Source organism: Beta vulgaris, chromosome 8 (genome assembly GCF_026745355.1).
Source record: "Beta vulgaris subsp. vulgaris cultivar EL10 chromosome 8, EL10.2, whole genome shotgun sequence".
NCBI lineage: Eukaryota > Viridiplantae > Streptophyta > Magnoliopsida > Caryophyllales > Amaranthaceae > Beta > Beta vulgaris.
This window is the reverse complement of record NC_079209.1, coordinates 4,738,261-4,749,404: the sequence shown is the minus strand read 5'-3', so window position 1 is coordinate 4,749,404 and position 11,144 is coordinate 4,738,261.

The following is an 11,144-nucleotide window of genomic DNA, read 5'->3' as shown; positions in this document are numbered from 1 at the left end:
TATTTTATTCCTAATTAATACTAATTGGGTAACCTTTTCTTACAAGCAAATCTGTCAATAAAGCACCTTCCTACATAGCTATCATAAAAGTAATTTGTTTTGAATAATTGAATGTTATTAAGAGCAATTTCCAAACTACCACAAGGGTGCATTACTTTAGATCGATTGGTTTTTTTTTTTTACAACTAGATACGTTTATCATATTATATAATTAGAACAAAATCCAAAACCAACTTAAGAGACCTTGATATCAATTTCATTTTTTTTTTTTTTTGATTCATAAAGTTATCCACTTATGTACCACCACATCTAGTCACCAACTATCACTTATTCACCAAAAAAAATGTATCTGGTAACAAATGTAGGAACGTAAACTGGTAACAATTAAAACAAACTTATCTGACAATCATGGCGTCAAAAGATTATTGCCTTAAAGTTGAATTTGCCTCGTAATAACACACGGGCCACATCAATCAACCTCCAGGGATACACGGTTTATGCGCTTCTGGTGTTGAACATTACCCAGAATAATAGAGGAGAAAGAAAGAGAAAAGAAGATGTGATTTTCCGTTTATGTGTTCTCAATGAATACCAAAACAATAGTATTTATAGGGGGGAAAACCAAACGAGATCATAACATGGCTGAAATCATGGGAAAATAGTCAATAAATAAGAAGAATGATGGATGCGAATTAGGAGATAAATTAGGGAAAAATCAAAATATTAAGATATAGATTACGGGAAAAAAGTAACTTAAGATTGATAAAAATATTCATGAAATACTGACAAATAATTGACCCAAAAAGATAGTTAAGTTAAGTTTATTCCCCAAAGCCCATGGCCCATGGCTTTGGCACGGACCGGGCGGTGCGCGCGTGGTAACCACATATCACAACATACCCACTAAGCCTCATTGCTACACAACTCAAAGAGTAGAAGAAGAGTAATGGTTATAAACCTTACTCTTCCCTTCTATTCTTTCAATGTGGAACAAAAGATAAAATAGTCTCTTCATATTCTTTTGAAGCAAACTTTGATTTTCTATTATAAACTCTTATAAACTCCAACAATATATTCCCCCACATGATTCAAAAGAAGAAAATTGAAAGAAACAAGACTGGAAAAAGATGATATGGGCAATAGATACTAGGTTTTGAAGTATCAATGTCTTATGGACTTAAATTGACACTCAATGCATATAATTATGTCTTACTGTCGTAATGGGTATATTTCTCTTGAACCTTTCACGAAGTCAGCACAGCATAGTTGCGCACTCAACCTTTTTCAAATCAAGAAACGTTCTCGCAATTGTAATATCGGTTCCCATAATTAGCTTGGATTCTCATGAATGCTCTAGACAGCCTAAGCCTTCTAACTCTCATAGGGGATTGGGAGTAATCCCCACATTCAAATAGGTAAGTTAATCAAGTTTGTACTGTCACAAACCACCTCATAAGGCTATGAACTTATTAAGAGCTCTATGCTCAACCTTACACATATACCAGTAGGTTAAAACAAAATACTACATCACTTTTATCAATAGAAATGGTAGTAATATAAAATGTGCATTCTTAAATGGATTTTCACTTGAAGACGTCTATGTGGAACAACCTTCTGGATTTGAAAATCTCGAACTTCCAAATCAGGTCTATAAGCTTGATAAGGCTCTTTATGGGTTGAAACAAGCTCCTAAATCTTGGTATGAAAGGTTGTAACAACCCTGAATTTCCAATACTTCTAAACTCAACTTAATATAAATAAACTCGGAAATCCAAAGGTGCTACGCCGCTATAATTATTCATAATAACCCGAGGCTAATGGTTCTAACTAAAACAATAACCAATAAGTTTTAACTAATTATTGTAGACCAACTAAATAGACTGTAAAATAATTATTACAAACCAGAACATAAATCTTATAGTCAAATAAATAACAGCGGAAGTCATTTTAAAGTCCTATTAAATCAAAAGGGATACAACGCACTCTTTAACCCAACTGGAGCTAACTATCTTCAAGTCCCTGCACATTAAACAATGTATATATATATATATATATATATATATATATATATATATATATATATATATATATAATATTAACTTTCTAACAACCTCAAATCCAATCTTTCTTTCTTTCTGAACTATTATGTAAAACTTTCAAATATAACCTTTCGTAATCTATGAGTAGGAAGTAATAAAAATCCAATGAGCTAGCTAGGCTCACTAAACAAGGTAAACACCAAAGTCCCGAGTATTTATACCCCTAACTTGATAACGTACCAAGAAGGAAGACAAATGGCAAGAGTATTGATCAACATACTCCCAACTACTAAAATTTATTGTGGAGACACTGTTAACTCAACGTACTTCCAAACTCAGAGAATACCGCTTACCGGCAACCCCACAATAAAATTCTATAAACCCTCGTAAGGGTGAGGAACTTCCTTCTTTCAAAATCTCAACTTGGTAACATAGAGGAACTTCCTCCTTTTAATATAAGTCTCATATATGATCTCATAAACTCTTTCAATATAAATATTGAGAACAATATAAATCTCAACATATAAACTTCATAAAACAATCTCGTTGTAAAAACAAATTTCTAAGCATGAAAAATAATTTCTGAACACATCTGTACAGCACAGTAAGAAATCTTACCTTAGTAGCAAACACAGTCAATGTATCTCAATCTCAAGTCAAAAAGGTTCCTCTACGAACCCGCAATCTACAATAATATATATATATATATATATATATATATATAGGGGTGGGATCCGCTGAAAACAGCTCTTAAGCTGAAAACTGAAAACAAAGGTAACTTTTAACCCCTTTAGGGTAACTTTTAACACTTTTAGGGCAACTTTTTCCAGTTTTGGGGTAACTTTATTATATTAAGGGTAGTTCTATATATTTCAAGGATAACTTTATTTATTATAAGAGTAACTATTATCATTTTTAGGGTAACTTTTACCATTTTTAGGGTAACTTTCAGCAATTTTAGGGTAATTTTATATATATTTCAAGGGTAACTTTTAGCACTTTTAGGGTAACTTTATATGCTATAAGAGTAACTTCTTCCACTTCTAAGGTAACTATAAAAAAAAAATCAAAAACACAATAACTCGATTTATCAACACTTGCAATAACATTCAACGAATTTCGCAACACTCATCAAAACACATAACTCTCAAACCAGAGAAATTTAATCAAAATAGAGATAATTCTTCGTTTGAGAAGAGTACGGAGTTAGTTACAATTATATAGAACGGAGGAAGTATATGAACACACAAAATTCCAGAAATAATTTACCAACTAATTAGTTTAGTATTACCCTATCATCTACGTCACATTACAACAATCAACAAAAACAAAAATTAAGTACAACCCAAAACCAGAATCAATCAGCAACCACCAAATTGGCAAATTCAACAAAATCAAAACTGAATATACATATAAAAGTGTAGAAAAGTGATACTCTGTCTCTCTTCAAAGGCAAAGCAGCTTTGCCAGTCTTAGGCTTAGTAGACTTAGGCAAAGTGACAACACCACCACCACTTTCTCTCTCCTCTTCCTCAGTCTCAGCAAACTCAGCTTCAGCAGCAACAACAACATGTAAAGAACCAAACTTTCGTTGTTTCTGGGAATTTACATCAACCCATTTCAGACATTTTCTTTCTCTTTGATTCAGAGTTAATGGGTATAAAGAAGAATTGAGAAAGAAGGATTTATGGGTTCGAAAAACAAGAATTTGTGAATTGAAGTAAACATTCGAAAAACATTTGACATTACCTCCTTTGTCTTTGGCGGCATTCCAAGATAGGAGAGAGAAAATTAAGCTTCAAATTGAGGAGAGAAATTAAAAGCAGCAAATTAGTTGCGAATATGGAAGCTCAAGCTCGTCAAACTGAAGCGAGAGGAGACGAGAGAGAATTTCATTAGAAGCTCCTGATCCGACGCCATTGTTGACGCCATTGAGTTATATTTGTGAGAAAGGATTTGAATGGAGAGGTCAGATATGGAAGTTGAGATGAGGAGAGAGAAAATCGCCGGTGAGATTGGATGGAGAGAGAAAATCGCCGGTGAGATTGGATGGGGTAAGAGAGAGAAAGGATTTGCATGGAGAGGTAAGATTTGAATGGAGAGGTAGAAATGAGGGTGAGAGGTACAAATCGCCAATGACCCAGCTAAGGAGAATGAAAGATCTGACGGTTAATAAAACCAAGCGAAATCGGACGGTCAAGATTTGATGTTTTCAGTTTTCAGCCTAAGAGTGGTTTTCACAAGATCCACTTCCTATATATTATATATATAATATATATATATATATATATATATATATATATATATATAGAGAGAGTTGATTCAACTCAATCCAAGACAAAACTACTTATACCATCATATGAACAATATACTTAATAAGCAATTATCAAACTACTATCATAATTCCTTCACTACTACTTCTACATGTTAAAGCAATAATACCACACTAATAATTTATAGAGTACTTTACCACTGTTATCAACCTCCATTACCTACCCTTACACGCATACAGCATTACCCGTATACAAGACCACCAAAACAGCATGAACTTTCAGGAAGCATAACTTCTTGTATACAACTTCGAATCATGTAATTCTTGTGTCTAAATTCATTAGCTTTTCGAGCTCTACAACTTTCATGAAGGAACTAAGGCCTAAAACTGACTGTATCAATGAGAAAATTCGCCTAAACAACAGCAGCGAGCAAAACATAGCCACGACAACAATTGCAACCACAACAACAATTAACACCTAAAGGAACCACTACAAGATTAATTTTTCTATGAACATTACTCATATTGAATCAGAAATTAAACATAAATCAATTATATAAACATGTTAATATAGAAATTTGCCCCAATTCTATTTATTCAAGAACCCTAACCAAACAACATACCCAAATTCGAAAATACATTAACGAAGTGGAATTAAACATGAAACACAAACCAATTACACTAATTTCGCATAGTAGGAATTTCCCCCAATTCGATTTTGTTATGAATCCTAATTTTTAAAATCCCAAATTCTGAAAATAATTAACCAAATACGGAAATAAAACTTAGGATTATAACTTACTTGATTAAGGGAAGGTGAAAAACAAAATAAGAGACCGATATCACAACTTTGAGCCGATTTTCGACCCGAAATCCGCAAGCCCAAGAACTAATTCCTCTCTGTCAAACTAACGAACCCAATATGAAGATGGAGATGATGGACAAAGTTGATGTTTGTTGGTGATTAATGAAGAAAGTTGTAGCTTTAATCGAGTTTTTGTTTTTCTTCTTTTGGGTGTAGCAAGAGGTTGAAGAAGAAAGATAAAGAAAGGTAGTACAGAGGAAAAGAAAAGAACGTGGTTTCTAAGTTCTACTTTCCCTTTTTTTCTTTTTTCCTTTTTTTTTCTTTTGCTTACTCTATATTTATGATAGATTAGTTAGGTGACTTGATTAACCTAGGAAATATAGGATTTAGTTTTTGACCACTCCAAAGATTAAGTCAAAGCTAGTAAAAGAAATATATTTTTAATAAAAGACATACATCTGAAATTATTTTCCTAAAATAAATTAATGCAACTAATTACTAAACGGGTATAAAAAAATACGGGGTGTTACAAAGGTTGTCAAAATTTCTTGCTTTCTAATGATTTCATCAAAGGTAAGGTTGATAGAACCTTATTCCTTCGATCAAAAGGAACAGACATACTAGTAGTTCAGATTTATGTTGATGATATAATATTCGATGCTACTAATGATCTTCTTTGTAAGGAGTTTGTTGATCTTATGAGTAGTGAGTTCGAAATGAGTATAATGGGAGAATTTAACTTCTTTCTAGGATTACAAATCAAGCAAACTGAAAGAGGAACAATGATTCATCAACAAAAATATGTGAAGGAGCTGCTAAAGAAATATGGACTAGGACAATCAAAAACCAACCACACTCCCGTAGGAACATGAACAAGGTTAGATGAAAACACAAATGGTAAGTGTGTAAATGAGAAGTAATATAGAGGTATGATTGGTAGTTACTTTCTTAACTCTAAGCAGACCTAACATTGCTTTTAGTGTTGGTTTATGTGCGAGATTCCAATCAAATCCCAAAGAATCTCACTTAACAGTAGTTAATTAAGAGAATTCTTTGGTATTTGAAAGTAAGTGATGAATTATCTTTGTTCTATCCTCGATGTGATATTTTTGATCTTGAAAGTTATTCGTATGTGGATTATGTTGGAAACTTGGTTAATCGCAAAAGCTCATCATGCATTGTTCAGTATCCAGGAACAAGCTTGGTTTCATGGAGCTCAAAGAAACAGAACACATTTGCCTTGTCCACTGCAAAAGCAGAGTCTGTGGCAGATGATGCATGCTGTTCCCGGGTCCTCTGGATCAAGCAACAAATAAGAGACTTTGGCATTAAGTTTAAGTGTGTTCTTCTCTATTGTGATAATACAAGTGCCATTTGCATTTTCAAGGATCCAGTCCATCATTCAAGAGTCAAACATATACACATTAGACATCATTTTCTCAAAGACAATGTAGAAAAAGGTTTTTCATAGTTGAATTTTGTCCTACTGAAAATCAAATAGCTGACATTTTGACCAAACCACTTCCAAGAGACAAATTTGAGAAAAATTTTCCTAGAACTAGAAGTGATTAGAATTCATTGGGTGTGCTACACAAAATAAAACCCTTAGTCTCATAAAGTAACATATTTGACAAGCAACATGTTGTGAAGATGTTCATATATTACATATATCGTAAAGGACTCATATCTTGTCTTCGTAATACTCTCCTTATTGTCCATACATATACTTGAGCACAAAATAGTAAGGACAACGTACATATAGCTTAGAAATGTAACATGAATGAGTTCACACCTTCTTCAATTTTCTTTCTTATTATTCCTCTCATTTCTATTTTTTATTTTTTAGTTTTATCTTTATCTTTTTCCGTCCACTCTATTGAATATTAATTATCCCTCTTCATTAATCACCCACAAACAAATTTCAAAACATAAATTAAGCAATGTTTCACCAGCGTGCATGTACATACCCAAAATTGATAAATCCAAAGGATTTAGAGAAGGGAAAAAGAAAAGCCGCATTTACTTCTTTTACCATCCCTCACAAATCTACCCACATAAAAACCCATCAAATCAACCCACTTTCACACGCCAAAATTCACTACTTTTACCCGAAAACCAACACCTATGCAAAACCACCTTATTCTCTCTCCTAAAACCTCTGAACTTCAAACTCATTCTCTTTCACCTCACCAAAAATGGCTTCCAAACGAAACACATCCGCCGATACCCAAAACTTCCCAACTAAAAAATCTTCTCCATTGGTGGATCACTACAACGCCAGTGAAACCGAATCATCAAACTCCAACGCCAATTCTTTGGGATCTCACGAAATTTCGGGAGAACCGGAAATGAGTTCTTCGAAAAAAGAAGATATCTTGGAGGAAGTTGAAACAGAGCAAGACAAGGAAGTTCTGGTTCCTATTACAAGGGATAAGAAATTGAAGTCTTCTAAATATATGATTGGGTTTTGTGTCGACTTTTCTTGGTGCAAGAAAGTTTAATGGATTCAGTTTCTTAATATGGTTAAATTCCAAAAATGGGATAAACTCCTAAGTTTTGATGAGGGGTTATATGAAAATGAAATGAGTGAGTTTGTTTCGAGCCTTGAGAACAATGAGGGTCTATGCATTGGGGTGGTCAATGGGAAAATAATTAAGTTTTCGAAAAAACTGCTGGGCGAATAATTTGAAGTACCTATTAAAGGGTACAAGGATTATGTCAAGAGAAGGGTTAAATTGAATGTAAATGGTGTATCAAATGCTATTATTCTAAAATACTTTGGGGGAAAGGACTCTGAGGTCACCCTTGATCAAAAGGACCTTTCTCCTCACACAAATTTCTTTCCCAACTGGTTTGGCGATTCATCTTATCGAGAACATCCAAAAAGACTCAAGCGAGTCTTATGGATCTCTCGTTAATGTTCTGTCTTGCTAAAATTGTTAAGATTAATTTCCCTGCCTTAATAATCTTCCATCTCTCTTATTGCATTTCCCATAACACTAAGGTTGGATATGACAACCTTATTTTGTGATTCTCAAGAAAAATCAGATGAAACTCCCCTCTAGTACATCATTTGATCTTAAACTAGATAATTACTTGACTAAGGATATCCTTTCAAGGTTGTCCTTAAAGGTACTATGTGGGAAGTTGGTCTTTGAGAGAGCATAAACGAAGGGGAAAGGAGAGATTGGGTCCAAGAGGAAATTAGAAGAGGAGGTCAGTACTGAGAGTCCTAGGTCCGTCTGCAAAAGCCAACGCATTGTTGAGACCAAGGCTCCCCGGGATCAGGGACAGGATACAGTGCATATCAATCTGGAGGAGGATCGAGCTCCTTTAGGATCCCAGGCAGTTGATTATCCCCTATTCTCCACCACTGGTCCCCATGGGATACTAAATCAATACAGGAGTCTCCGGCTCTCCTGCATGCTATGGTCCAGGGTGTTGAAGCAAGAGTTATCCGGGTTGATATACAACAGGAGCAAATCCTTGCCGTTGTGAAGCAAGGTGAAGCTGCAGTGAGAGAGAAGATCGACCATGTGGTCTCTTCTTTCTCTGTCCGTTCCAAACCCTACCCCCCCCCCCCACACCTCCATTCCTTTATCTTAATCTCATTAAACAATATTTTTTTTGGATTGTATTAAACAATGGTGACTTGTTCTTAATTTTTTTTTTATCCTTTGGTTGTGTGGTGCACATCCTATATTGATGATCATTTTGCTTTTCTATTTCTTTATATTTAGCCTCTTTTCTTGATCTTTTCATTTCTCCTTTTCTCCCTGAACTCATCTTGTGCAATATTTTGTTATTATGCATTGCTCCCGTCTTCATATGCTCATTACATTGCTTGGATGACTAGTATTACTAGATAACATGTTTGCGCTACTAAGCCTTGATCCTGTTTATATGATGTCCTCTATGCATATTGCTGGTTCCTTTATTGATTTTAATGATGACAAAAGGGGGAAATGGTTGTGGCACATAAAATTAACATTCTAATCTTCTGTTTTCTTGGTGAAGTTTTCTTACTTAGTCTCTCTTGTCACAAATGCTTTAGGATGTTAGAGTAGTTTTGTTTTCGAGTTTCTGCATGATAGGTTTTCTATTTTATTAAATCTCATAGCTCTTAATTCTTTTGCTATTGTTTAGTTTACTTTTATTTCTTTTTTTTTTTGCCTTATATTTGCCATCATAAAAGAGGGGGAATGTTGTTGTATTCCATGCTTTGATGATGCCAAATACTTAGGTCGTAATATGATTTAGTTTAGAAAATGATAAAACACCAAAAATATTGTCATGTTTATTTAATATATCCTGTAAAGAAATATTTTATAATCTAAGTCAAGATATTATTTTTAATACACTTTTGAGTATTATTATAAGGTATGTTTAATGATCTATTAACTAAAGAATCTTTGTATCAAAGATTCTTATAGTTATTACATATATGGTTGTTGATTTGTGGCTTGAAAACAGTTAGAGCACACATAACAATGTTAAGCAAAATTCGACTAGAGCGTGTGATGCATAAAAGGAGCAACTACTTTCTTGACGTTCTCTAACTACCTGAACCAAATGAATCCGCAACTAACTGTTGTAAGCACTCCAACAACCTAGCGGCACTTCCACACTAACGCATAGTGGTGGAAGTTGATAGCCATTGCAAAATTGGTGGAACAAGTGGAGCAAAAATCACACCATGATCTACCCTCCATTAGAAGTGCACATCATGGAGAAAGTGGAGATTAATAAGCGCTGAGGAGAAGAATTGAAGCAGCTATGAAAGCGACAATTTATTTGAAGAAAAAAGATAAATTTCGAGCATAATAGATAATAATTGTTTTAAGAAAGTTTTTCTGTATTTTTTCTTCTACATTTCCTTGTAATACTCTAAGTGTTTCGGTGAGAGAAAAAATTAGAAAATATCCTTGAGATAAAAAGAGAAAAGAAAGAGAGAAAAGAGAAGAATTCAAGTGAAGTCAAAGTGAGTGTCATCAAGTTCAGGTGGAACTGAATGACTGGGAACAAGTTCCTAGAGGAACAGAGAAGGTCCTTATTAGGCTGTAAAGAGAGATTCTTTTGGCCTATTTTAGTAAAGAAAGTTGAGTTAAAATCCCTTTGAGTCGAGGTTTTTTTCTTCCTATTGGGACTAGGATAATTTCCGCTTATAAAATCTTTTGTGTCTTTTCTCTTAAGTTTTTAAGTTATATTTATTCCACATTTTAAATTCGAAAATTTTCCCTCAAGTATTTTTACCCTCGTCCTCTAATTGATTTAGTGTTCATACTAGAACGACAATTGTGTTTATCATCATCAAAAACCATAAGATCAAAACAATTACATTAGAATTATAACATACAATTAGTGAAAAATCTTGGTTAAACATCCATCAAGGAATATTAAATTTTCAAAAAAGATATGTTATATATTTTATATGGAGATTATATTATTACTTGGATGGTGACCAAAACATAATTGAAAATCATTAACATTAGTACATTACAACTAAACCATGAAGACAAGATACAACAAAATACTCTAACTGTTTATTACAGTATGGAATGGAAAAGGTTGGATCATTGATAAGCTTACCTAAGATTCTTTCATAGAAATATAGGTAAGCCCTATGGAAAGGGAAAAATAACCAAAGATCCATGGACCTGAAACTCGATATTGGGCAACCCAACTTGATGGTAACCCCCATTACAATAAGCACAATGCACATCTGCTTGGTTCTTAAAGCTACGAGGGTCACTACCAAGTAGAGCTTTCATTAAGGCTAAAGCTTCAGAGTACTTGGCTATGTACTTTTCCAAGCCACCTTTGGTGATGTTCCCGAGCTACTTCACGATCTTCGCGCATGGCACATCTCACAAGGATGGACGCCGGGCAGCTCTAGTGATCATACCATGCATGACGCTCCTCCTGATCCATGAGTTCCCTCTATCCCTTCTCCTTGCATGCTTCTCTTTCTTGCAAATTGAGGACACTGTGTCATTTAGCTTGGGGGAGGGATTTACCATATCATCTG